Genomic DNA, 25,588 nt, shown 5'->3' with positions numbered 1-25,588 from the left:
GCTGAAGAGGGGAAAAAGATGGCTGCAAGATTTATAGTATGGACGAAAATAATCCCACAACATTTTTTAAAAAATAACTCCAGTTACTAAGAATCAAAATGAAGTTAAGCACAGAGAGTTGGTTTTGGAGAAACTCTGACCTCTGAGAAACAACCACCAAAATTTCCAAACGGACTGATTTCAAATGATGTAATAGTCAAGTTCACTTTGAATGGATCGTGAGATAACCAGATCCTACCATTCCTTAGAGGGATTTGTTTTATTCTGTTTTGGTTTTTGCTGTTCTATCTCTCTGGCGTTGCCTTGTCAGGAAGATGAAATCACTCATCTGTTTGGTTCGGGTGTGTGCGTTCTTCATCACTCCATATCTACAAAAACATACTTGTCTGCCAGCCCCCTAAAAGACTGCCTCCACTTATTTTGGCTGAGTCTACAGTGTTAAACTAAACTGTTAAGACACTGAAACAAAGGCAGAAACATAAGGGGTTCTGACTCCTATCAGGCCTGATAAAGCCCAGTTGCCAGCCAATGGTTCTAGCTCCCAGGATTCCAATGTCTCCATATCTGATTACTTTTACCTTCTTCGATAGCTTCAGCTTACTTCCTTGTAAAACATAGCAATACCATTCAGAGGAGTAAATATCTTAGAGAATGCCTTTTTTTCTCATCCTAGCTCTGGAAGGGAAATAGCTAATGATCGAAACAGCCCTGTTACTTGTGTTGACCAATGTTATTTTGACTGCCATTTTACAGCTGCTAACCCCCACCCCCTCCTCTGTCCCTTCTTCTTCTATACATTACTCATAAGCCACACTACCACCTCAGTGCAAAGGCTCTGTACTAGATGAATAGAATCGGCAATTTTCAGGCGGCCACCTCATTTTGTTGCAAGCAAACTCTTTTCATTCTGCTGACCTCAAGCTGACCTTTCAGTTGATGATTTCCATGAATATGAAAGATCCAAAGGGACTGGACTCTTCTTCATCCCTATCCTCTACCACACGTCTCTCTTCAGATTTAACTCCTGGTTCCAGCCATTCACATCTACATTTCTCTGTGATTTTTTATTCATCATCGTCATCGTCGTCGTCGTCGTCATCATCATCATCATCATTATAAGATTATTTAGGAACTTACCTGGAATTCAGGGTAGCTTCTGTGGACATCTTTCTCCTTGATTTTTACTGAAACTATGTTTCATCCAATTGGTGTTCTACTTTTTCTCTGTGAGAATTAGCAGTAAACTGTTTTCTCTGTCCTTGTTAATAAATGGGCATCATGTTGCATCGCCCTTGACAGAAGGGTTGAGTCTCAAAGGGGGTCAATATTACATGTCAGTGAGGAACCTAATGAATGATTTTATTTCACCAGATTAGTATAAACACTTTTGAAAAGTATAGTTGTTTCCTAGTTTGTAACTTAGATCTACCTCGAATGTGTCCATTCATTTGTCGTATGTCTCTAACTCTCTAACTAGGGAGCAACTATGTTTAAGGAGGAGAGAGTTATGCTTCTAGCTGTGCCACTAAAGCATTGATAGGGGTATTGGACTTGATATCTGACTAGCAGGTATCTGATAGAAGTTTTCAATAGAATAATATTTTTATGGACTTTGAAGGATATCTGGAAAGTGCACATAAAGGCTATCATTTGGCACATCTCCCAAAGCATATAGTAATTAGTTTCTCAATACAAAAAAGACAGCATCAACTCAAGAGCTCCCAAGGGATCATGAAGTAAAGTTTATCATTAATCTCAATGACCAAAACTAAAAGCTAATTAAAAAGCTAAATCTTTTATTTTTATAAATTAAAAAAGAAATCTTTGTACTCAGTGTGTGTGTATGAGTGTGTGTGTGAGTGTGTGTGTGAGTGTGTGTGTATGAGAGTGTGTGAGTGTGTGTGTGTGTGTGTGTGAGTGTGTGTGTGAGTGTGTGTGTGTGTGAGTGTGTGTGTGTGTGTGTGAGTGTGTGTGTGAGTGTGTGTGTGAGAGTGTGTGTGTGTATGAGAGTATGTGTGTGTGTGTGTATGAGAGTGTGTGAGTGTGTGTGTGTGTGTGTGTGAGTGTGTGTGTGTGAGAGTGTGTGTGAGTGTGTGTGTATGAGAGTGTGTGTGTGAGTGTGTGAGTGTGTGTGTGTGAGTGTGTGTGTGAGTGTGTGTGTGAGAGTGTGTGTGTGTATGAGAGTGTGTGTGAGTGTGTGTGTGAGTGTGTGTGTATGAGAGTGTGTGAGTGTGTGTGTGAGTGTGTGTGTGAGTGTGTGTGTGAGAGTGTGTGTGTGTATGAGTGTGTGTGTGAGTGTGTGTGTGTGAGTGTGTGTGTATGAGAGTGTGTGTGTGAGTGTGTGAGTGTGTGTGTGTGAGTGTGTGTGTGAGTGTGTGTGTGAGAGTGTGTGTGTGTATGAGTGTGTGTGTGAGTGTGTGTGTGAGTGTGTGTGTATGAGAGTGTGTGAGTGTGTGTGTGAGTGTGTGTGTGAGTGTGTGTGTGAGAGTGTGTGTGTGTATGAGTGTGTGTGTGAGTGTGTGTGTGAGTGTGTGTGTATGAGAGTATGTGTGTGTGTGTGTGTGTGTGTGTTGACTAGCGACATATGCCCCACACATATGCCCCACAATATGTATGTGAAGGTCAGAGGACAAAATTTCCAATCCAGTTCTTTTCTTGGCCACATGAGTCGGAGGAGACATAACCCGAGTCCCTAGACTTGGCAACAAACAGCTGTATCTGCTGACCCATCTGAATAGCTCCACTTTTCTGAATATTTGAATGAAAAGGCTCTAGCTACTCATGTATTGTTATCTTATATGCTAAAATTTACTATTCATCAAATGGCACATAATAGGTTTATTTAAACATCACCAAAACAGTCCTCCAAGCTAAATGTGTGATTTTCTATCCAAAATTATAAATACATCCTGCTTTAAAGAAATCTGATCTGTTGGTAGAGTGTTTACTCCTAGATTTGATCACCTGTCCAATGAGAGAGCGAAGATGAAGAGAAACAGAGACTGGTTTATTTTTAATTCCTTTTCCCAGCTATTTGAGTTTGATTCTTATTTAAAAATGCAAAGCAAAATATAAGTATGATTTTTCTAATTACATAAAAACCAAATATATACCAAGAATCTAAGAATTTGGAAAAGTCATGATATTAAAGATACCATTGTTGTTACTAAACCATAGGAAATTGTGGTGTCCTTTAGATGATAAACTTCATGTCTAGCCATAAAATAACTCCCGGTGACATAATGATATATCCACAAATTGGCAACTCCCTCAGCTCACATCAGAGACATTCCTCCTTGCAGTTGATGGGATGGTAATTAGTACAGAGACCCACAAATGGAAAATGTGCAGAGACTGATAGACATTGAAGCACTTGTTCCTAAATGACATATCATAGAAATCATCAAACCCCTTCCCTCAAGGCTCAGCAGTCTCTCTGGAAGAGGAGGTAGGAAGATTGTAGCAGCCAGAGATGATGGATGACAAGCATGACACAATGTCTTCAAAATACAAGACTGACATGCATACGAATTCAGAGACTGTGACAGCATACACAGGGCCTTTATAAGTTCAAGTCAGACGAGTTCCCAGTACTGAAAGTGGGAATTAGACACAGGGTTCCATCCCTAACCAAGAACACATTTGAAATTGATAAAAGAGAAAAATCACTGTGAATATCAACTATTCTTCAGGGCAGGGTCCACATCTAAAAGTAGTCAAAGCAAAATAAATTAAGTGTGCATAAATGTGTGTTTTTATTTCTGGGTCATCAATTCTATTCCATTGATCAACATGTCTGTTTCTGTACCAACAACATGCAGTTTTTATCACTATTGCTCTGTAGTAGAGCTTGGGGTAAGGGATGGTGATTCCCCTAGCTGTTCTTTTATTTTTAAGAATTGTTTTTGCTATCCTGGGTTTTTGCCTTTGCAGATGAATTTGAGAATTGCTATTTGCATGTTTTGAAAAATTAGGTGGGGATTTTGATGGGGACTGCATTGATTCTGTAGATTGCCGCTGGTAGGATGACCATTTTCACTATGATAATTCTGCCAATCCATGAAAATGGGAGATCTCTCCATTTTCTGAGATCTTCGATTTCTTTCTTGAAGGACTTGAATTGATTGTCATGCAGATCTTTCACTTGCTTGATTAAAGTTACCGCAGGATATTTTATATTATTTGTGGCTATTGTGAAGGGAGTTGTTTCCCTAATTTCTTTCTCAGCCTGTTTATCATTTGTATAAAGGGAGGCTACTGATTTATTTGAGTTAATTTTATTTCTGTCCACTTTGCTGAAGTTGTTTATCAGCTGGAGAATTTCTTTGGTAAAATTCTGAGGGCCGCTTATGTATACTATCATATCATCTGCATATAGTGATACCTTTATTTCTCCTTTGCCAATTGGTATCCCCTTAATCTCTTTTTGTTCTATTATTGTTCGAGCTAGCACTTCAAGTACTATATTGAATAGGTATAGGAGTGGGCATCCTTGTCTTGTCCCCAATTTTAGTGGGATTCCTTCAGGTATCTCTCCATTTAATTTGATGTTGGTTTGCAGTAAATTGCTCATATTATGTTTAGGTATGGGCCTTGAGTTCGTGATCTCTCCAATACTTTTAGCATGAATGGGAGTTATATTTTGTCAAATGTTTTTTCTGTATCTAAGGAGATGATCATATGATTTTTTTCTTTGAGTTTGTTTATATACCGGATTACATTAATGGTTTTTTTCATATATTGAACCAAAGAAACCAAATGTATACAATGGTAAAAAAATAAAGCATCTTCAATAAATGATGCTGGTCTAACTGGCTGTCTGTATACAGAAAAATGAAAATAGACCCATATTTGTCACCATGCACAAAGCTCAAGTCCCAGTGGATCAAAAACCTCAACATAAAGCCAGATACACTCAATCTAATGGAAAAGAAAGTGAGAAAGAGCCTTGAACTCATCGGCACAGGGGGAAATTTCCTAAACAAAACTCCAATGGCTCACACTCTAAGATCAAGAATTGATAAATGGGAACTCATGAAACTAGAAAGCTACTGTAAGGTAGAGGACATAGTCAATAAGACAAATCAGCAACCTACAGATAGGGAAAAAAATCTTCACTAACCTCACACCCAATAGAGGGCTAATATCCAAAATATATAAAGAACTCAAGACCACAAAAAAAACTAATCAAAAAATGAGGTATAGAACTAAACAGAGAATTCACAACCACTGAGGTATATCGAATGGCAGAGAAGCACCTAAAGAAATGTTCAAAGTTCTTAGAGTTCAGAGAAATGCAAATCCAAATGACCCTGATATCAGAATGGTTAGGCTCAAAACCTCAGGCAACAGCACGTGTTGGTGAGGATGTGGAGAAAGAGGAACACTCCTCCGTTGCTGGTAGGATTGCAAACTGGTACAACCACTCTGGGATTAATCTGGAGGTTCCAAAGAAAATTGGAAATAGATCTACCTGAAGACCCAGGTATACCACTCTTGAGAATATACTCAAAAGATGCCCCACCATGCCACAGGGGCACCTGTTCCACTATGTTCATAGCAGCCATATTTGTGATAGCCAGAAGCTGGAAACAACCTAGATGTCCCACAACAGAAGAAAGGATACAGAAAATGTGGTTCATATACACAATGGAATACTACTCAGCTCTTAAGAATGAGGCCATCCTGAGTTTTGCAGGCAAAATCATGGAACTAAAAAGTAGCAGTGAGGTAAATTGGATCCAAACAGACATGCATGGTATGTATTCACTAATAAGTAGATGTAAGCTAAAATTAAAAGTACAGATTACCCAAGATACAGTCCACAGAACTCAAAGAGTCAACAAGCTGAAGGGCCCAAGTGAGGATGCCTCAATCCCACTAGGGAAGAAAAAGAAAGCAATCACAAGGGGCAGGGGGAGGGAGAGACATTGGTGGAAAAGGGGACAGAGAAGGGAAGAGGGGAATATCATCTGGTAGTAGTTGGGCGCGCGGGGGGGGGGGGGGGAGTACTACAGTCCTGAGAGCCAGCAGAAAGAAAGGAAACAGGCAACCTCAGGAGGTAGGAGATTGGGGGATCCTTTAATGTACCAGAGACCTGGGAGGCAAGAGACTCTCAGGACCTTAGATGAAATGCCCTACAGTGGGGAGAGGGAACTTGTAGAGCCCACCTTTAATAGAAAGACAGGGCAATCAAGTGTGGGACGGGATTGCCTTCCCACAGTCAACACTGTACCATAATTGTTACTGACTAAAAGAACTGCAGGGATGGAAATGGAAAGGAGCCTGAGGAAAAGGAGGTACAGTGACAGGTCCAAAGTGGCATCTAGGTAAAGCGGGACCCCAAAGTCTGACACTATTACTGAGGTTACAGAGTGCTCACAAAAAGGGACTTAACATGACTGCCCTCTGAAAGACCTAACAAGCAGTTGAGCCAGATGCAGATATTTGCAACCAACCAATGGACAGAAGCTGCTGACCCCTGTGGTTGAATTAGGGAAAAGCTGGAGGAAGCTGAGGAGGAGAGCAACCCTGTAGAAGAACCAGCAGCGTCAATTAACCTGGACCTTTGAGATCTCTCAGACACTGGACCATCAACCAGGCAGTATACACCAGCTGAGATAAGGCCTCCAACGCATATACAGCAGAGGACTCCTGGGTCTAGGCTCAGTCAGAGAACATGCACCTAACCCTTGAGAGATTGAAGGCCACAGAGAATTTAGAGTTCTGGTAAGGTGGTGGGTGGGGGGTGGGGAGGTGGGGACATCCTAGTGGAGACAGTGATACAAGGAGGAGGTATGGGATGAGGAACAGTCAAGAGTGTAGACCTGGAGGGGAATAAAATCTGAAGTGTAAAAAAAATGATTAAGTGATAAAATTAAAACAAAAGTTAGTAAATGAAAACAAAAAAACAAAATGAACTCCGTATGTTTTTCCTCTCAGAAAATTTTGTTTCATTTCTTTTTGTTTGATTGTTTGTTTGATTGATTGATTTTGTGATATTGGTCGTTTGTGTTTATTTGTTTTGGTTTTTCTTTTTCATGGGTTATATTTGTTTTTGTTTTTTGAAGGAGAGTAAGACAGAGTAAAAGAACATATGGCTGGGTAGGTCAGTTATTGGGAGTGACCTGTGAGGAGTGGGAGGATGGGAAAGAACATGATCAGAATACACTTACACTAAGTAAGAAATTTCAAGCCAGTCCACAGTCATACACCTAAAATTTGGATCACTGGGTTTGTGTCAGTGAATTCTTGGGTTCGTTTTAGTCAGAAATTTATGAAGAACTCTTGAGTCACATACGGCAAATACAGAAATATTGAGAACATTGTATCCTCTTTCTCCAGCATCTGTTGCTTTCAGGACAGGATCACATAGATCTGAGACTGGCCTGGAGTTCATTGTGTTGCCTAATGGTGACCTTGAACTTCTGCTCCTCCTCCTGTCTGCCAAGTCAGGGAAATATGGACGTGTTCTGCCATGCCCAATTTCTGTAGTGTTGAGGCCTGACCTCACAGCTTCATGCATGCATGACGAGCCTTTTATTGTCTGGGCTATACCTTCACCCCTTATTTCGTTTTCATTATGTTCTGTTTTCTTGCTCCCCTGTCATGATGTTCCTATTTTCTTTTATTATGGAAAGGAGACATAGTGCAGAATTTCATGTCCTTATTTTGGTAATGGTATTTTGTTTGTTTCTAGGTCCATTCTTATTGACAGATGTTTGTAATGGCCTTGGCTCCTATTTGCTTCTCTGTACAGATAACAAAATTTTGTACATTATTGGATGCTAGTCATTGTGAATTTTACATCGTTCGATGCATTTTAGTGTTGGATATTATCCTAGCTGCCATGTAAGTAAATCAAAATTAGTTGGCTCCTTTTAAGACTCGCTTTTAAATGTAAAGTTCAGCACTTCAATTTGCAACTATTCTCACATTTAAGACCCTTCTTAGGAACTGACCTGGTATTTCTCTTGTTATGGAATTTTCTTTTCTTTTCTTTTCTTTTCTTTTTTTTGTTGAGAAGGAGGAATATAAAAACATCACCTGCCCTTTGTGGTATATGGGGATTTCTTAACCACCTGCTTAATGCTAGTTCTGTCTTTTGTCTTGGGTATTTCTATTCTCATGTAATTTTAGGTCAGTCAAAGCTTCTAGGTTACTCAGCTACAGCTCTCCAGTATGCCAGGTAGGCTTCCTCCTCCTGGTGTTCAGTCTCATCACTTCTATCTGGTAAGAAGGGCCCCATACTTCAGAGCTGTGGCTTGGAAACCACCTCCACAGAATCAGCGGATCGGTCTTCTCTATTATGTTACGTGGTGTCTGAAAACTAATGGTTTGCATAACTTCCCCTTTTGTTTGGCTTAAGACCTCTTCCTGCAAGACATAGCATTGGTAATAGTATTTTTCAATCAAAACTACTCAACTGGAAGCACATCATGATTATCAAAAGCTTGTATGAAGGACCCGTCCATGACTAATTGGCCATATGTGAAGAATTCATCCTGAAGAATTAAGAAATGTTCGTACTATCTAAATATCTACTGCATGAAAAAACAAAGCATATTTACTTATTATTTGAATTTTATTTTTATTGCGTATTTTATGTATTTACATTTCAAATATTATCGTCTTTTCCCCTCTAACATCCCCCCTTCCTCCTCCCCATGCTTCTATGAAGATGCTCCCACTCCCACCCACCCACTTCCACCTCAATGTCCTGGCATTCCCCTAAACTGAGGAAACAAACCTTCACAGGACCAAAGGCCTCTACTCCTATTGATGCTAGACAATGCCATCCTCTGTTACACATGGGGCTGCAACCATAGGTCCATCCCTGTGTACTCTTGGGATGGTGCTTTAGTCCATGCAAGCTCTGGGGAGTTTGGTTAGCTGATATTGTTGTTCTTCCTATGGGGCTTCAGCTCATTTAGTCCTTTCTCTAACTCCATCATTGAGGACCCTGTTCTCAGTTCAATGGTTGGCTGCAAGCATCCTCAGATATAGATCTGTAAGGCTCTAGCACAGCCTCTCAGAAGACATCCATATTGGGATCCTGTCTGCAAGCACTTCCTGAAATCAGTAATAGTGACTGGGTTTGGTGGCTGCATGTGGGATGCATGCCCCAGGTGGGGCAGTTACTGGATGAGCTTTTCTTCAGTCCCTGCTCCACTCTTTATTCTTGCTTTTCCTCCCATGAGTATTTTGTTCTCCCTTCTAGGAAGGACTGAAGCATCCACATTTTGTTCCTCCTTCTTGAGCTTCACATGGTCTGTGAATTGTTACTTGGGTAATCTGAGCTTTTGGGATAATATCCATTCATCAGTGAGTGCACACCATGTGTGTTCTTTGGGGACTGGGTTACCTCACTCAGGATGATATTTTCTAGTTCCATTCATTTGCCTACGAATTTCATGTAGTCATTGTTTTTAATAGCTGAGTGGTACTCCATTGTGTAAATGTACCACAATTTTCTATCCATTCCTCTGTTGAAGGAAATCTAGGTTCTTTCTAGCTTCTGGCTATTATAAATAAGGCTGCTATGAACATAATGGAGTATGTGTCCTTGTATGTTGGAGCATCTTTTGGGTGTATGCCCAGGAGTGGTATAGCTGGGTCCTCAGGTAGTGCAATGTCCAATTTTGTGAGAAACCACCAGACTGATTCCCAGAATGGTTGTACCAGCTTGAAATCCCACCAACAATGGAGGAGTGTTCCTCTTTCTCCACATTCTCATCAGCATCTGCTGTCACCTGAGTTTTTGATCTTAGCCATTCTGACTGGTGTGAGGTGGAATCTCAGGGTTGTTTTGATTTGCATTTCCCTGATGACTAAGAATGTTGAACATTTCTTTAGGTGCTTCTCAGCCAGTCCCTATTCCTCAGTTGACGAATCTTTGTTTAGCTCTGTATCCCATTTTTAAATAGGGTTATTTGATTTTCTAGATTCTAACTTCTTGAGTTTTTATATATATTAGATATTAGCCCTCTATTGGATGTAGGCTTGGTTCTTTTTCTAATCTGTTGGTTGTTGTTTTGTCCTATTGACAGTGTCCTTTGCCTTACAAAAGCTTTGCTATTTTATAAGATTCCATTTGTTGATTCTTGATCTTAGAGCATTAGCCATTGGTGTTTTGTTCAGAAAATTTCCCCCTATGCCCATGTATTTGAGACTCTTACCTACTTTCTCTTCTATTAGTTTCAGTGTATCTGGTTTTATGTGGAGGTCCTTGATCCACTTGTACTTGAGCTTTGGACAAAATGATAATAATGGATCAATTTGCATTCTTCTACATGCTGACTACCAGTTGAACCAGCATCATTTGTTGAAAATGCTGTCTTTCTTTCTATTGGATGGTTTTAGCTAATTTTCCAAAGATCAAGTGACCATATGTGTGTGGGTTCATTTCTGGGTCTTCAACCCTATTCCATTGATCTATCAATACCATGCAGTTTTTAACATGATTGCTCTGTAATACAGCTTGAGGTCAGGGATGGTAATTCCCCCAGAAGTTCTTTTATTGTTGAGAATAGTTTTTGCTATCCTGGCTTTTATGTTATTCCAAATGAATTTGCAAATTTTGATGGGGATTGCATTGAATCTGAAGAAAACACTAGATGCTGACACAGTTGGCATCCAACTTTTCTTTAGTTGTTACAATTTGTATTACTTGTCTGATTTAACTCACATTCATCAATGAATTTCATGTAAAATGCTAGATAAAATCACCATGTCCTACTTTGTGTGTTGCCTATTCCTGATTGTCAGCTTGACTACATCTGGAATGAATTAAAATCCAGAAATAAAGGGTTCACCTGTGATCCAGATCTTGAGGCTAGAAGACTCAGGCTTTCGACCAAGATCTTGACATGGAAATTTTGAGCCATAGTGGCTGTGAAAAGCTTAGGCCTAGGCATGGTAGTACATACCTTTAATTACAGGAGCCTGAGGCAAGCTGATGTTTGAGTTCAAGGCTAACTTGGGACAAAGCAAGTTCTAAATCCAGGTGTGGTGGTGCACACCTTTAACCTGGACCACGCCTTCTGCTGGAGACCTACATAAGGACAATGGAAGCAAGAAGCTCACTCTTCTCTGCCTGCTTGCACTTCCTTGCCTGCACATCTGTTGTAACCTACCTCAGGATTCCAGCTCATACAGAAGATCAGCTGAAATAACTTGCCTCTTGGGACTAAACCACATGTAGATTCTTGGATTTCCCATTCATAGCTGCCCGTTGTTGGGTTAGTTGGATTACAGATTATAAATCATTACAATAAATTCTCTTAATATATGGAGATATTCCATAAGCTCTGTGACTCAAGAGAACCCTGACGAATATACTTTGCTGTATACAGATATACTCAGCAACAAAACAATAATCGTTGTTTATTTTTTCACTTCCACAAAAGCAAATTTCCATCTTACCCTGTCCTCCTTACATAATAATGTGATATAACCTATTGATATAGTAATTGCATAGCATCTGTATGGCCTTATGCTTAATTTTAGTGCATGTGATATATCTCTCTCTCTCTCTTCCTTTCTCTCTCTCTCTCTCTCTCTCTCTCTCTCTCTGCCATGCACAGAATATTAAGATGTAATTTTGTAAAATTTTAATTGGTAAAAAACTGCTGCTGTATTTTAATTTTAATAATAATACTATCTAATTTTAATAACTAATACTGTTATTCCTATATTAATACAATGCTATTAAAAAAGTACATGTGTATGCATGGTAGCAATAATCTATACACATAAATACCTCACATTTTTCGAACAGAATCACAGAAGAGCAGTTTTCAGAATTCTTAGTAGCTTAGTGGTCATCTGCTGGTCAGTCAGGAGTTCTCTGCCTTTCATAATTCAAACTTATTCCAAACTTCTTCTAAGGTACTTGACACAATATCTGCATGTGACACCACTCTGAGTGGCAAATCCTCAGCAGATACTGTGATTTTCAAAATAATATTCAAGGAGATGATCTTCATGTTTAAACAGACAAGAATCATATGGCTGACAAAAAGAATTATGTAATAAAGGTTAATAGTAACGTATCACAGAATATTTGAGAAACAGAAAATGGCAAATTAAAGAGTTGAAAAATGAAAAGAATTAAGAAAAATAATGACTTATGTTCACCACACCTTTATGAGAAATCATCAAAAATATGTCATCAAATTCCTTAGACAAACGAAAGAAGATTTTGTCTTAACAATCTCTTAGAGAACTGGTATGCCCTTGTAAGAGCCATTAATGGATGCTTTAAACAGAAAAAAAAAATGAGAAATAAATAGGTATCCCAGCCCACGCAACCACATGATCATACTTTAGTTGTAAGAAAAAGGCATAAATGAAAAGAGAGATTGGTAATTTATACCTTGTTTATAATTAGTTTTCCTACTATGAAAAAGCTGGTATTAGGGAATATGACCAGACAAATCCACAGCCTGAACAAAGCACTTGCACAAGACATATCTGATAAAGGAACATTAGTTGCAATGTACCAAGAACTCTAGGAACACAAAAACGAATCGAGCTGCTTTACCAATGGAACGGGTCTGAGAACTTTGCAGACCCCACCCTGCACCATAGTTGGGGAGATGCAGATCACATAATACCTCTGTTGTCAACAGCATAACTGAGCCGCAACTACAGATCTCTTATAGCCGGTGAAATCTTAAACGCTGACACAGCCAACACCAGCAGAGACGCTGGCAGGAACTTTTAGCCATGGCCAGTGGGAAACCAAAGACATGGACTCATTGGAACAGTTTGTCATTTTCTTGCATAATAATCTCTCTTACCATACAATTTAATGATCGTCTTCTTGGCATTTACTGAAAGGATTGAAATCTTATGTCTATACACACACACACACACACACACACACACACACACACGCCCCACATCACATATTTATAGATGCTTTACTCAAAATTCCCAATGCTGGAAAGTAATGAAAATATGAAATGATCAACTATGGTAGATCCAGACTATGAAATGTTTTTTATAGGCATAAAGAAATGATCCTTTAAGCGGTGCAGTTCCATAGATCGTAGTAAATGAGACATATTGGTACTGATGTTGGTAATGAAATGATTCTATGCATGTCTGGGAACAAGATATTTGTAGGAAATCTCTGTGTGTTCTTAGTGTTGGAAACCTAAAAAATTACTGTACAGTTAGGACTGTAAAAAAGGGGAGGGAGTACATTATGTTTTCTGTTGAACTCTTGTTACATCTGAAATCATCCAGGAAAAGGTGACTACTTGTCCAGCATGTGATTCTCAGAATTACTGTCAGAAGAATTATTTTTCCAGAGAGCTATCTCAAAATTAAAGGTCTCGCGCACGCTTTGTAGCACATTTTTGCCTAGCAGGGATGTAGTAGTCAAGTCCCTCTTTTCTGCAGGCCATGTAGATCTCGTGCTTCAAACTGTGGATATTAAACTTAAGCTTTACTTCCCTGCGGGGGCCGGGGAGTGCACGGTATTGCAGAAAAGGCCTCGCCCATCAAGCTCATCTAGCCCTCCCTGAACTTTCTGAAAGCTGGGTCATGAAGTCTACCATGACCCAGAACCTGCCATCTTCTGATTTCTTCCTTCCGCAGATTGTTGTGTCTCTGAGGAATACAGTTTTTCCATTGCTTTTTCCCCTGTCATGTTTCTGCAGAACACAACACACACACACACACACACACACACACACACACACACACACACACACCAAGAATAATTTCTTTCCACAGTCCCTGAACTAAGCTCTGAAATCCACTGTCCTCTAGGCAGATTGCATATCCAGGAGGTCCTAAGTCTGGGAAAATCTTAGCCATGCCTTCCTCCCCATCCAGACCAACCTCTACAGTCTAGTCAAGCTTCAAAAAGAAATACGCATTCTTTGCCTATCTAGAAGACTGCACCCTCGCTTATAAAAAGCAGGTAAAGGACACAGCCTAAAAAGAGGTCTTGAGCATCAGCACCCAGCTCTACCAAGGGCAAACCCCATAGCAGGGAACAGTGTCTTGCCCCAACACAGGGCAGGCAGGGAGGCATCTGGAAGACAATGCCTCTTTGAACACTCTCTCCAAGCACCAGCCCTTTGCTATTCATCTCTACCTTGGAGTTTTTCTCCGACTAAGCCATCAGGTCACATAAAGTGACTTCTCGGAAACATTAGCAGATTGCTCTGAACTAGAGGGAAGGAAAGAGCTAGAGGGAGGAGGGGCGAGGTGATGGAAGGGCTTTTTTAGCTGCCTGCCACACAGGCGCGCACTCGCACACACCCCACCCAGAGAGGTGGCCGTGGGTGGGAGGCTGCGCGACCCACCTCCTGTCCCTTTTTCTAGAGCACAGTACAGAGGCTGCCGCATCCCCGGCATCACCGCGCCCAATCGCCAGGTCTCCGCCCTGCAAGGTCTACCCGGCTGGGAGGAGGGAGCTAGGGGTGGGGACCCGAGAGCTCAGGGAGCATCCTGGAGGCCTAGCGACGCGGTTGGCAGCCGAGGGCGGGGTCGCCTCATCCTGAGCAGACTGGAAACAGACTCCGTGCAGGCCTCGCCCGCGCTCCAGTTGCGACTGTAGGGTTTTCATTCCTGCCCACTGCGCAGACTGGGCTGAGCTAGCCTGGGTATCCACGATTCGCGACTCGTAGTAACAGGCACTCTGAGCAACAGGATTTCAGAGAAAGAAGCAGAGGCAAGAAAGAAGCCTGGGGAGAGAGGAAGACTTTCCTTGGATCAGACTCCGCAGGTGCACACACCGGGTGGGCATGATCCGTGGGGCCAGGTCAGTGAAAGTCTTTTTTTTTTCTCCCCAATGCCTTACTCCTCCCAAGAGTGTGGCAGAAAGAGGACCTGAGGTCCCTTTGCTCCCTTCAACTGCCACACCCACCTGTGTCCGTTTTCACAAACTCGAATTTAGCCATCGAGAACTGCGCCACCAGGAATTCAGGGGAGTTGAAAGAGGTGGGGGGACGGTCAGCAGAGAATGAGATCCAACTATTTCAACGGGAAAGCTCCCCCCACTCCCAACCCCCTATCCCCACAACACACCCTTGCGGCTTCGGATCCTACTGGTTCTGCAGTATACACAAAGGTAGAAGTGCTTGATAGTCTCTTATTCCTCTTCTTTACTTCAGCAGAGTTCTTACAGGGGTCTCTCAGGACCAGGGCCAGCTTATGCTTCTTGACCAGCTGATAAAAAGGCTTGTGATTTAGAGCTTGTGTCTGCAAAGATAAACACAGAAACCCAGCACGGCTGACTTACCTAGGAAAGATCAGGAAAGCTATGCATCCCAGAAAAGCACTAACAGGCAATTCGGTATAAAGTACAACTGAATATCATGAGCTCTTAGAGTGAATTTTTTTCTTTGTGTGTGTGTGTGTGTGTGTGCGCGCGCTCCAAACAAGATTAATTAACCAACTAACCAACCAAATAAACAAGCTAAAGACAGCTTTTTAAATCGTAGCAAAAAGTTTTGTACGGCTTTTTTTCTTTCTTTTCTTTCTTTTTTTTTTTTTCTTTTAAAATTTTAGAATCCACAGTAATTTACCTGAATCCAAAGGCAATTTTGCCAGAACGAAGTTTGGGGATTTTTTTCAAAGCTAACTTAGGAAAAATAAGGACCAAATTTGTATATGTTTTTACACAAATGATGGGATTTTTGGCTGCGGACTGTGAGTCGTTGTTGAGGGAATGATCCTTTCTATCTAGAAACATTTTCTCTTCTAGCTCCTTTCCCAATACACTGAGGGGGAAAAAGACATCCTTTCTTTCTGTTTTGGTCATCTTCACGTGTTTAAATTAGTTTTCATTCTTACAATTTAAAATAAATGGAATTTATTTCATTTAAAAACTACTTTTATCTGATTTCCATGTATATTACCATGATTGTTAGACTAAGTCATTCACTGCAAGATACCAGGCAAATGTGGCGTTTGATGTGACTGTGCACAGACAAAGTCCTTAGACCACTGATGCCAATTTTGTTTGTGGTGACTTTTAAAAAGCAACTACAGTTGTTTAAAGGAGGGTTACCTTTTAGAAGTAAGCCACTGTGAAGTCGGTACACAGCAACATACTTCGTGGAAGCTAGGGTATGAACAATGTGTGCCTGGAGGTCTGTGATGCAGAACTAGGCTTTCAGTGTACCTGATGCTGCTAAGGAGAAAGCTGAGTCAGGTTTGGACGTCTGCCAAAAACATCCAGTGCCTCCTTCTCCCCCGCCCCCCACCCCAGACCTCAGGGGAGCCGCAGGTAATCATGGGAGCCATCCAATTGTAATGCTTCTGTGTATTTTTTTCCTACTTGTTGCTGAGGTGATTTGACTGCAAAGAAATTAAGAGAAGGAAACAGTGCCATTTATTTACATTATTTAATATGCTCAGCTCTCTTTGTCCACAGCAAGGGAAAACCATTTGGTGCATTTGCATAGATAATTAAAGCATTAAATTATATGTGCACATGGTGGCCAAGTGTGAGAAGGATCTGTGTGGTATTTTTGTAAAATTTATCATGACTCTTATAAAGGAGCTAGAGATTATTAGTGTAAATGGACCAGTTTAGATGTTCCGGGGCTAATCATATTTGGTTTTGCCTAAGAGATTTCTGATGTTTTCCCCAATGTTTATAATCAGAATGTGTGATTCACATTTCATTCACTGTCAAAGTTACCTTTGATTCTTTGCTCTCCCCGCATGACCTCATGTCCTTCTGCCTACCTCTAGAAAGATCTACCAGTTTTCTCTTCCAAATGTATCTCTAGTCCTAATACCTCCCCAATGTATCTCAGCTACCAGAATTTCTATATACAGCCACCAAGTCAGTTCAAGTCAGCCTCCTAGTTTACTTGGAACAGTACTTAAGACACTTCTCGCTCCACTTCAATGATTTGCTCCTCTGTAATTTACTCTCCATTCAAAGCAGTATTACCATGTTTACTCTTTAGAACACTCACAGCTTTATACCTGGAAAAAGTGAAGTTAAACACGAAAACAGCAAGATGGAAAAATAGCAATAGTAAACACCTTTAGCATGCTATTTACTCTCTTAACTTCTCTGATCTCTCTCTTGTTTCTAGCCTCTGCAAAAATCCACCTTCCCTTCTTCCCTCTTTCCCTTATTCCCTCCCCACCCCTGTCTCAGATCTCCTGTGTGTCTGTCTGTCTCTGTCTCTGACTCTGTCTCTCTGTCTCTCTGTCTCTCTGTCTCTCTGTCTCTCTGTCTCTCTGTCTCTCTGTCTCTCTGTCTCTCTGTCTCTCTGTCTCTGTCTCTCTGTCTCTCTGTCTCTCTGTCTCTCTGTCTCTCTCTCTCTCTCTCTGTGTGTGTGTGTGTGTGTGTGTGTGTGTGTGTGTGTGTGTGTGTGTTCCTACCACACTGGTATGTTAGTGCCTAGAACATTAGAAGCAATATCACAGTCAAGGGATATCTCAAAAACTGTTTCTTGTTTCTGTTGCCTGGTGTGTGTGTGTGTGTGTGTGTGTGTGTGTGTGTGTGTGTGTGTGTGTGTAGCTGCTTCTCAAACTTTATTTCTCAACTAAGAGATCTCTGTCTCCAGCAGATCATTCTTGATGCCTTGTCCAAACAGGTTTGTTTTTGATCTTCTTTATTCTTGATCTTTGTTCCCTTGTAGTTCCTGCTATGTTCCTCAGCTATTTTTCAGAGTTTCAAACCAAAATGAAAGCATGTCTACTTCTGACTTCAATTCTAGAATACAGCTGAAATGAACAGTAGAGGGTTTGTATGTATTTACATAAATAACAGAGCATGAATACATGAATTATTTCACTATAACATTAAACAACAGTGGAAAAATATGTTTCAACATTGTAAGTAATCAAATATGCTGGGTGTCTATAACTCTGTGCTATGATTTTGAAGAGATGGAATTTAATTATCCTCAGATGCAATCCCATTTTTCAACAATGCATGTAGTAATGTGTTCGAAGATAAATAGATTATAACGTATGCTTAGAAATGACATGGCAGTAAATGGATTAAAATATACATTGAAGAAATTTTGGTATAAATGAACTAATACGATTTCCCTATGTGTGGAAACTAAGCAATGATGATGACATATGTCCTTAAAGATTTGAGAATCATTGAAATCACTGTGAAAGATATTAAAACACCAGAGACGTGAATGAACTTGAGCCATGGAAGTGTGCTAAGATATTCCATATGCTCTTAGTATTTGCTCCAGGTACTTGAAATTATCCTATAAATATGAAGTATTTTATATAGGGAGGCTCAGAGGGGGGGAGGAGTCACGAAGCATCATCAATCTTGGGATCAAGTAAAGGGCTTCAACATGATGCTGATTAATAACACTGTACTATATAAAGAACTGTATCCATACCCCAACATTTTTAATATTAAATAAGCCTCTCTATCTCCTTCACTTTTCAAGCCCCAAGACGCCCTTAAAAATATTGATAAAGAAGGGCTGGAGAGATGGCTCGGTCATCAAGGCCACTTTCTACTCTTTCACAGGACCCATGTTCAGTTCTTAGCATCCACATGAAGGTTCATAGTTTTCAGTAACCCCAGTTCCAGGGGATATGATGCTCTGTTCTGGCCTCAGGGCACTGCCAGCACATAGTGAACATGGATTCATGGAGGCAAAAAGTTGATATATATAATAAAAGTAAATTTAAAAATAAGCAAACAAATAATTTTGTTGTTAATATTTTGTTGTGAATTTAGTTAGATTTTCATTGAGTGACAAGTGTAGTGTGTGTGTGTGTGTGTGTGTGTGTGTGTGTGTGTGTGTAGCAAGTAGCCATTTGGTTTGGATTTTATGTTTCTTTGTTAAAATTTTGGCAATGTTTTATATTAAAAGAAGACATTCGTTCCATGAATTGTCACTGGGTATGTTGTGAAATTTGTTATTAAGGATACACACTGTCATAGTTAGTGGACCTGTGCACTAACTAAAGATGGTCTTCCATTGGTATCTCACTGATGGGCTAGCATATTCATAAGACTGTCTAGCATTTCCAGAAGGAGTTACAGTCATATGAGTGCTTGACATGGCAAATGGATTTTACGGATGTTATAAAATAGTGTATATGAAGATTTGCGAGAAAGCTTCAAAATATGTATAAAATACTTTTATGGGCTCTCAGAGATCAATTTTGGTGTGTTGCTATTCCACAAAATGGAATTTCTTCATTGAAGATCTTATTTACCCTTTCCTCTTTGCATTACTGGAAGGAAATGGCCTTCAGCAACAAGAAAAGCCATCAGCTCTTGGCAGCTAAAAAATGTAATGAAATTTGGATGGTTGAAACCCTTGTGGGTAGAAAGGATAAATGCCAGACCATAATAAAGAGGGAAGGAAAGGGAAGACCTTGAGTAGTGCCAGAAAGCAGTCTGACAGATCAATGTGGATTGGCGCAACGTAGAGAGCTGAGTTCTCTTTGTCTTGTTAGCCCCACTAAGAAAAGGGCTCTTTTCTGTCCTTTGTTTCAAATAATAATTTAAACACACTGTCATTGCTTATTTAATACAGGAAGTAGAACCTTTGGGATTTTTTAAAATCAATATAACAGAGACAAAAATATCATGTATTGTTCTTAAAAAAATAACCTATGATCGTGTTTCATTGCTAGTTATTTTGCGTGTCAAGTGTTAAGAGCCGTGTGATTGTTCACAAATTTCTTTGAAATAACTACTTGTTCTTTTTTAAACAACCCTTTCCCACTCATATATTGAAAAATGCAATAAAGCTCAAAGGTCTCCATGCCTTTTCACCTATATATTTAGAGGAAATGGGTGTATTTTCTACCACTGAACTCTGCCATAAACAAATGCCTGGTTTAATTCTTTTCCTCCTTTTTCCTCTAGCCTACGTTTCTTTTTACAAACATTTGACATCCATGCCACTACACACTCCACTTTCCATTCAAACAATGCAAACAAAAAGAAAATGAGCTTTTAAAGGAACATTAATGCTGCCAGACAGATGCGTTATGATATAAGCACAAGGCCATTTCCACTGGGATTTTTAATGGAAATTTGTGTGCTCCACATGCTAAACTAGACTCCATGGTGATTACCCAGTAGCTTTTTGAAAAATTGGGATAATTTCAAGGGCTGTAGTTCCTAACAATCTTGCTAATTGCTCATGAAGTATAGATTTTCAAACGCAAAGCAGTTGGGATAAAACATAATGTGTTTGAAGGTCAGTATTTTGGAAAGTCAAAGTTATGAATTAAATGTACATATTCAATTAAATCGGAGAAAGTGAGTTCCTATCATATTCCAGGCACTGACTTAAATTCCATTAAGTAACTATCCTTTCGTCTACTAGGCAGGACTTTCTCAAGAGCATGGGATTAGGATAACATATGGAACACAAACATAAATATGCCGCAAATAAGAGGAAAAGATGCTTTGTTGACAAATTATGCTTTTACTTTCTCTGGTAAAGTAAAATTAATATTCCTTCTAGATAAATACAATGGATCCAGTTTCTATAAATAATCCTTCTATGGAATAAAAGAGTTCAAAGAATTTTTATTTCACGCAGCATAACATTTTTTTGTTGTTTTTATCAATTTGTGAAAACACATCTGTGGTTACTTATGGCATGCTCTACCTAATTGCAGCAGTTGAAAGGTAAAAAAAAATATCCTAATATATTTCATTTTTTCCATTCTTCTCTCAGGTATTGTATCTCTGCCTCAGTTTCCCCTCTTTCCTCTCAGCTCACCTGCCTCCTCCTCTTTCCCCAAGACCCACTTTTCTATTTTCCTTCAGAGAAGGACGGGCCTCCCAAAGAAATCAACCAAATGTGGCATATCAAGTTTCAGTAAGATTAGGAACATCCCCTCACATTAAGGCTAAAGTAGGCAGCCTGATAGGACGAAAAGTATCCCATGAGCAGGCAAGAGTCAGAGATAACCTCTACTCCATTGGTACAAGTCCCACAAGAACAAGCTACACAACCATAACATATATACGGAGGGCTTAGGTCAGACTCCGCAGGCGCCCTGGTTGTCGCATCAGCCTCTGTGGGCCCCTGTTTACTTGTTTTTTCTGATGTCCTTGAACCCTCAAGCTCCAGTAATTCTCCCTCCCCCATCCTCCACATTATTCCTGAGCACCACCTAACGCTTGTCTGTGGGTCTCTGTATCTGCTTCCATCAGTTGCTGGGCGGAACCTGTCTGATAACGATTATGCTGTGTCGTTTCATTTTTTATTTGTTTGGTTGGTTGGCTTTTGGTCGTGTTTGATTCTATCCTAGTTCTCTGGTTCATCCAGTCTCTGGCTTCTGGCCCTTCTGGCAGTGGCAGGAATAGGTCCCCATTCATGGCATGGACCTCAAGTTGGACCAGTCTTTGGTCAGCAACTTCCACAAGTTCTGTGCGGTCTTTACTCCAGCATATTTTGCAGGCAGGAGGTTGTAGGTTGAAGGTTTCGAGGCTGGGTTGGTGTCCTAATTCCTCCACCGGGAGCCTGGCCTGATTACAGCAGATGGCTGGTTCGGACTGAGTCTATCCAATTTAGGAGCCTTAGCCAGGGTTACCTTCGCAGACTTCTGGAAGTTTCCATTGCACTAGGAATCTATCTTGCTCCAAAAAACCTCCCAAGTCTTCCAGTGCTCTCTCCCTCTATCCTCCCACACGTGAGCCCTGTCATCCCTATTCCCTGTTGACCCCAAACATTCTTACAGTCTATTCTACTTCCTTTTCTAGGGAGATTCTTACATCTATCCCTTGAGTCTTCCCTGCTTTTTAGCTTCTCTGAATCTGTAGACTGTAGTATAGCAATCTTTTACCTTACAGCTAATAAACATCCACTTATACTATGCTTGTCTTTCTGGGTCTGAGTTACCTCATTTGGGATGATTTCTCTTGTCTAGTTCCATCCATTTGCCTGCAAATTTTATGATGTTACTTTTTTTTTTATTAACTTGAGTATTTCTTATATACATTTCAAGTGTTATTCCCTTTCCCGGTTTCCGGGCAAACATCCCCCTCCCCCCTCCCCTTCCTTATGGGTGTCCCCCTCCCAACCCTCCCCCCATTGCCGCCCTCCCCCCATAGTCTAGTTCACTGGGGGTTCAGTCTTAGCAGGACCCAGGGCTTCCCCTTCCATGACAAAACCAAATTTACACAATATGATGTTACTTTTTTAAACAGCTGAGTAATACACCACTGTGTAAATGTACCACATCTTCTTTACCCATTATTCTGTTGAGGGACATCTAGGTTGTTTCCAGTTTCTGGCTGTGTAATACATATTTTAATGACAGAGTATCCCTATGAAGCTCAACTGGCCTTGAATTCAAGATGGTCCTGCTCTTGCTGGCTGCTGGGAAATAGGCATATGTTACCAGGCCTACCTACATAATCCTTGCCTTGTTACTCTATGCAAAGTCTTCAGCTCCTAGTAATTCAGATAGGGAGAAGGGAATTGGCTTCTTTAGGGATCAATTGGAATCAAAGTCCCAATGACACCTTAATAGCATTTGAAATATTATATATATAATGAATATATATAGATAAACATTAATAGAATAGCTATGCAAAGTGCCTCTGAAAATTCGCATTCTATTCCAGAATCATTGTAAATTGTTTTTATAAGATGTTAATTTCTTTTTTTTCTTCATCTTTATTAAATTGAGTATTTCTTATTTACATTTCGATTGTTGTTACCTTTCCCGGTTTCCAGGTCAACATTCCCCTCACCCCTCCCCCTCCTGTTCTATATGGGTGTTCCCCTCCCCAACCTCCCCCATTACTGCCCTCCCCCCCAACAATCCCATTCACTGAGGGCTCAGTCTTGGCAGGACCAAGGGCTTCCTCTTCCACTGGTGCCCTTACTAGGCTAATCATTGCTACCTATGAGGTTGGAGCCCAGGGTCAGTCCATGTATAGTCTTTGGGTAGTGGCTTAGTCCCTGGAAGCTCTGTTTGGTTGGAATTGTTGTTCAAATGGCGTCTCAAGCCCCTTCAAGCTCTTTCAGTCCTTTCTCTGATTCCTTCAACAGAGGTCCCGTTCTCAGTTCAGTGGTTTGCTGCTGGCATTCGCCTATGTATTTGCCATATTCTGGCTGTGTCTCTCAGGAGAGATATACATCTGGTTCCTGTCAGCCTGCACTTCTTTGCTTCATCCATCTTATCTAGTTTGGTGGCTGTATATGTATGGGCCAGCTGTGGTGCAGGCTCTGAATGGTTGTTCCTTCTGCCTCAGTTCTAAACTTTGCCTCCCTATTCCCTCCCAAGGGTATTCTGGTTCCCCTTTTAAAGAAGGAGTGAAGCATTCGCATTTTGGCCATCCTTCTTGAGTTTCATGTGTTCTGTGTATCTAGGGTAATTCGAGCATTTGGGCTAATATCCACTTATCAATGAGTGCATACCATGTGTGTTTTTCTGTGATTGGGTTACCTCACTCAGGATGATATTTTCCAGTTCCAACCATTTGCCTATGAATTTCATAAAGTCATTGTTTTTGATAGTGGAGTAATATTCCATTGTGTAGATGTACCACAATTTCTGTATCCATTCCTCTGTTGAATGGCATCTGGGTTCTTTCCAGCTTCTGGCTATTATAAATAGGCTGCTATGAACATAGTGGAGCATGTGTCTTTGATGTATGTTGGAGCATCTTTTGGGTATATGCCCAAGAGAGGTATAGCTGAGTCCAGAGGTAGTGCAATGTCCAATTTTCTGAGGAACCTCCAGACTGATTTCAAGAATGGTTGTACCAGTCTGCAATCTCACCAAAAATGGAGGAGTGTTCCTCTTTCTCCACATCTTCGCCAGCATCTGCTGTCGCCGGAGTTTTTGATTTTAGCCATTCTGACTGGTGTGAGGTGGAATCTCAGGGTTGTTTTGATTTGCATTTCCCTTATGACTAAAGATGTTGAACATTTCTTTATGTGCTTCTCAGCCATTCGGCATTCCTCAGCTATGAATTCTTTGTTTAACTCTGAAACCCATTTTCAATAGGGTTATTTGTCTCCCTGCAGTCTAACTTCGTGACTTCTTTGTATATTTTGGATATAAGCCCTCTATCAGTTGTAGAATTGGTGAAGGTATTTTCCCAATCTGTTGGGTGCTGCTTTGTCCTAATAACAGTGTCCTTTGCCTTACAGAAGCTTTGTAGTTTTATGAGATCCCGTTTGTCAATTCTTGAACTTAGAGCATAAGCCATTGGTTTTTGTTCAGGAAATTTTCTCCAGTGCTCATGTGTTTAAGATTCTTCCCCACTTTTTCTTCTATTAGTTGGAGTGTTTGATGTGGAGGTCCTTGATCTACTTGGACTTAAGCTTTGTAAGCTTATTTGTGATAAGAATGGATCAATCTGCATTCTTCTACATGCTGACCTGCAGTTGAACCAGCACCATTTGCTGAAAATGCTATCTTTTTTCCATTGGATGGTTTTGGCTCCTTTGTCAAAAATCAAGTGACCGTAGGGGTGTGTGTGTTCATTTCTGGGTCTTCAATTCTATTCCACTGGTCTATCTGTCTGTCTCTGTATCAATACCATGCAGATTTTATCACTATTGCTCTGTAATACTGCTTGAGTTCAGGGACAGTGATTCCCTGGAAGTCCTTTTATTGTTGAGGATAGTTTCCGCTATCCTGGGTTTTTGTTATTCCAGATGAATTTGCAAATTGTTCTGTCTAACTCTATGAAGAATTGGATTGGAATTTTGATGGGGATTGCATTGAATCTGTAGATCGCTTTTGGTAAAATGGCCATTTTTACTATATTAATCCTGCCAATCCATGAGCATGGGAGATCTTTCCATCTTCTGAGATCTTCAATTTCTTTCTTCAGAGGCTTGAAGTTCTTATCATACAGATCTTTAACTTGCTTGGTTAAAGTCACACCGAGGTATTTTATATTATTTGAGACTATTATGAAGGTTGTCATTTCCCTAATTTCTTTTTCAGCTTGCTTCTCTTTTGTGTAGAGGAAGGCTACTGATTTATATGAGTTAATTTTATACCCAGCCACTTTGTTGAAGGTGTTTATCAGGTTTAGTAGTTCTCTGGTGGAACTTTTGGGATCCAGATGTTAATTTGTTATAAAATACATTATGCTTCCTATAATGACACAACTTTTCATTCTAGATATTTTTTAACTTGTTATGTGATTTAAGTTAAATTTAATGTCTCAAATTCAGGTTCATTCTCAGTCTATTGAATATCTACTTTTAATGACTTCTATAGAAAAAATATATATGTATATATGCATATATATATGTTTGGCTAAAGTATAGAAAGAATATATTCAGTCATTTTACTGTACACATATGATACATAGGTATTCAAAAATGATGATTATGCACTTGGTAAACTAATGTACTATAATAAGAATGTATAATGACTATCTTTTAAGTATAAATTACAATACAGATAAAGTTTGTATTTATAGTTTTATTTTTAAATAGATTCCAATGGTTACTGATGAGACATTTCATCACCATTTTAAGAGGCAATGGCAACTTTTCATTTCCACTTATCATTTCATCTCATTAATACTATTTCATTTTTGACTCAGTTAACTAGGTATTTAGGTGTAGGTCATTGCTAAACATTTTATATACAATACCTAAAAATTAAGTAGGAA

General features: G+C 40.1%; 1 protein-coding gene across 1 annotated transcript in view; it reads left to right on the top strand.

Moving 5' to 3' along the window:
- Nucleotides 1-14,272: 14,272 nt before the first annotated feature.
- Nucleotides 14,273-25,588, top strand: part of Scn9a (sodium voltage-gated channel alpha subunit 9) — a 144,879-nt gene continuing 133,563 nt past the window's right edge. The window contains 1 exon segment of the mRNA NM_133289.2: nucleotides 14,273-14,782. The gene's annotated coding sequence lies outside the window, so the exon portion shown is untranslated.

This window comes from Rattus norvegicus, chromosome 3, assembly GCF_021556685.1.
Source record: "Rattus norvegicus strain SHRSP/BbbUtx chromosome 3, alternate assembly SHRSP_T2T, whole genome shotgun sequence".
NCBI lineage: Eukaryota > Metazoa > Chordata > Mammalia > Rodentia > Muridae > Rattus > Rattus norvegicus.
The sequence above is the reverse complement of the archived record's forward strand: the minus strand, read 5'-3'. Positions and strand labels throughout refer to the sequence as shown.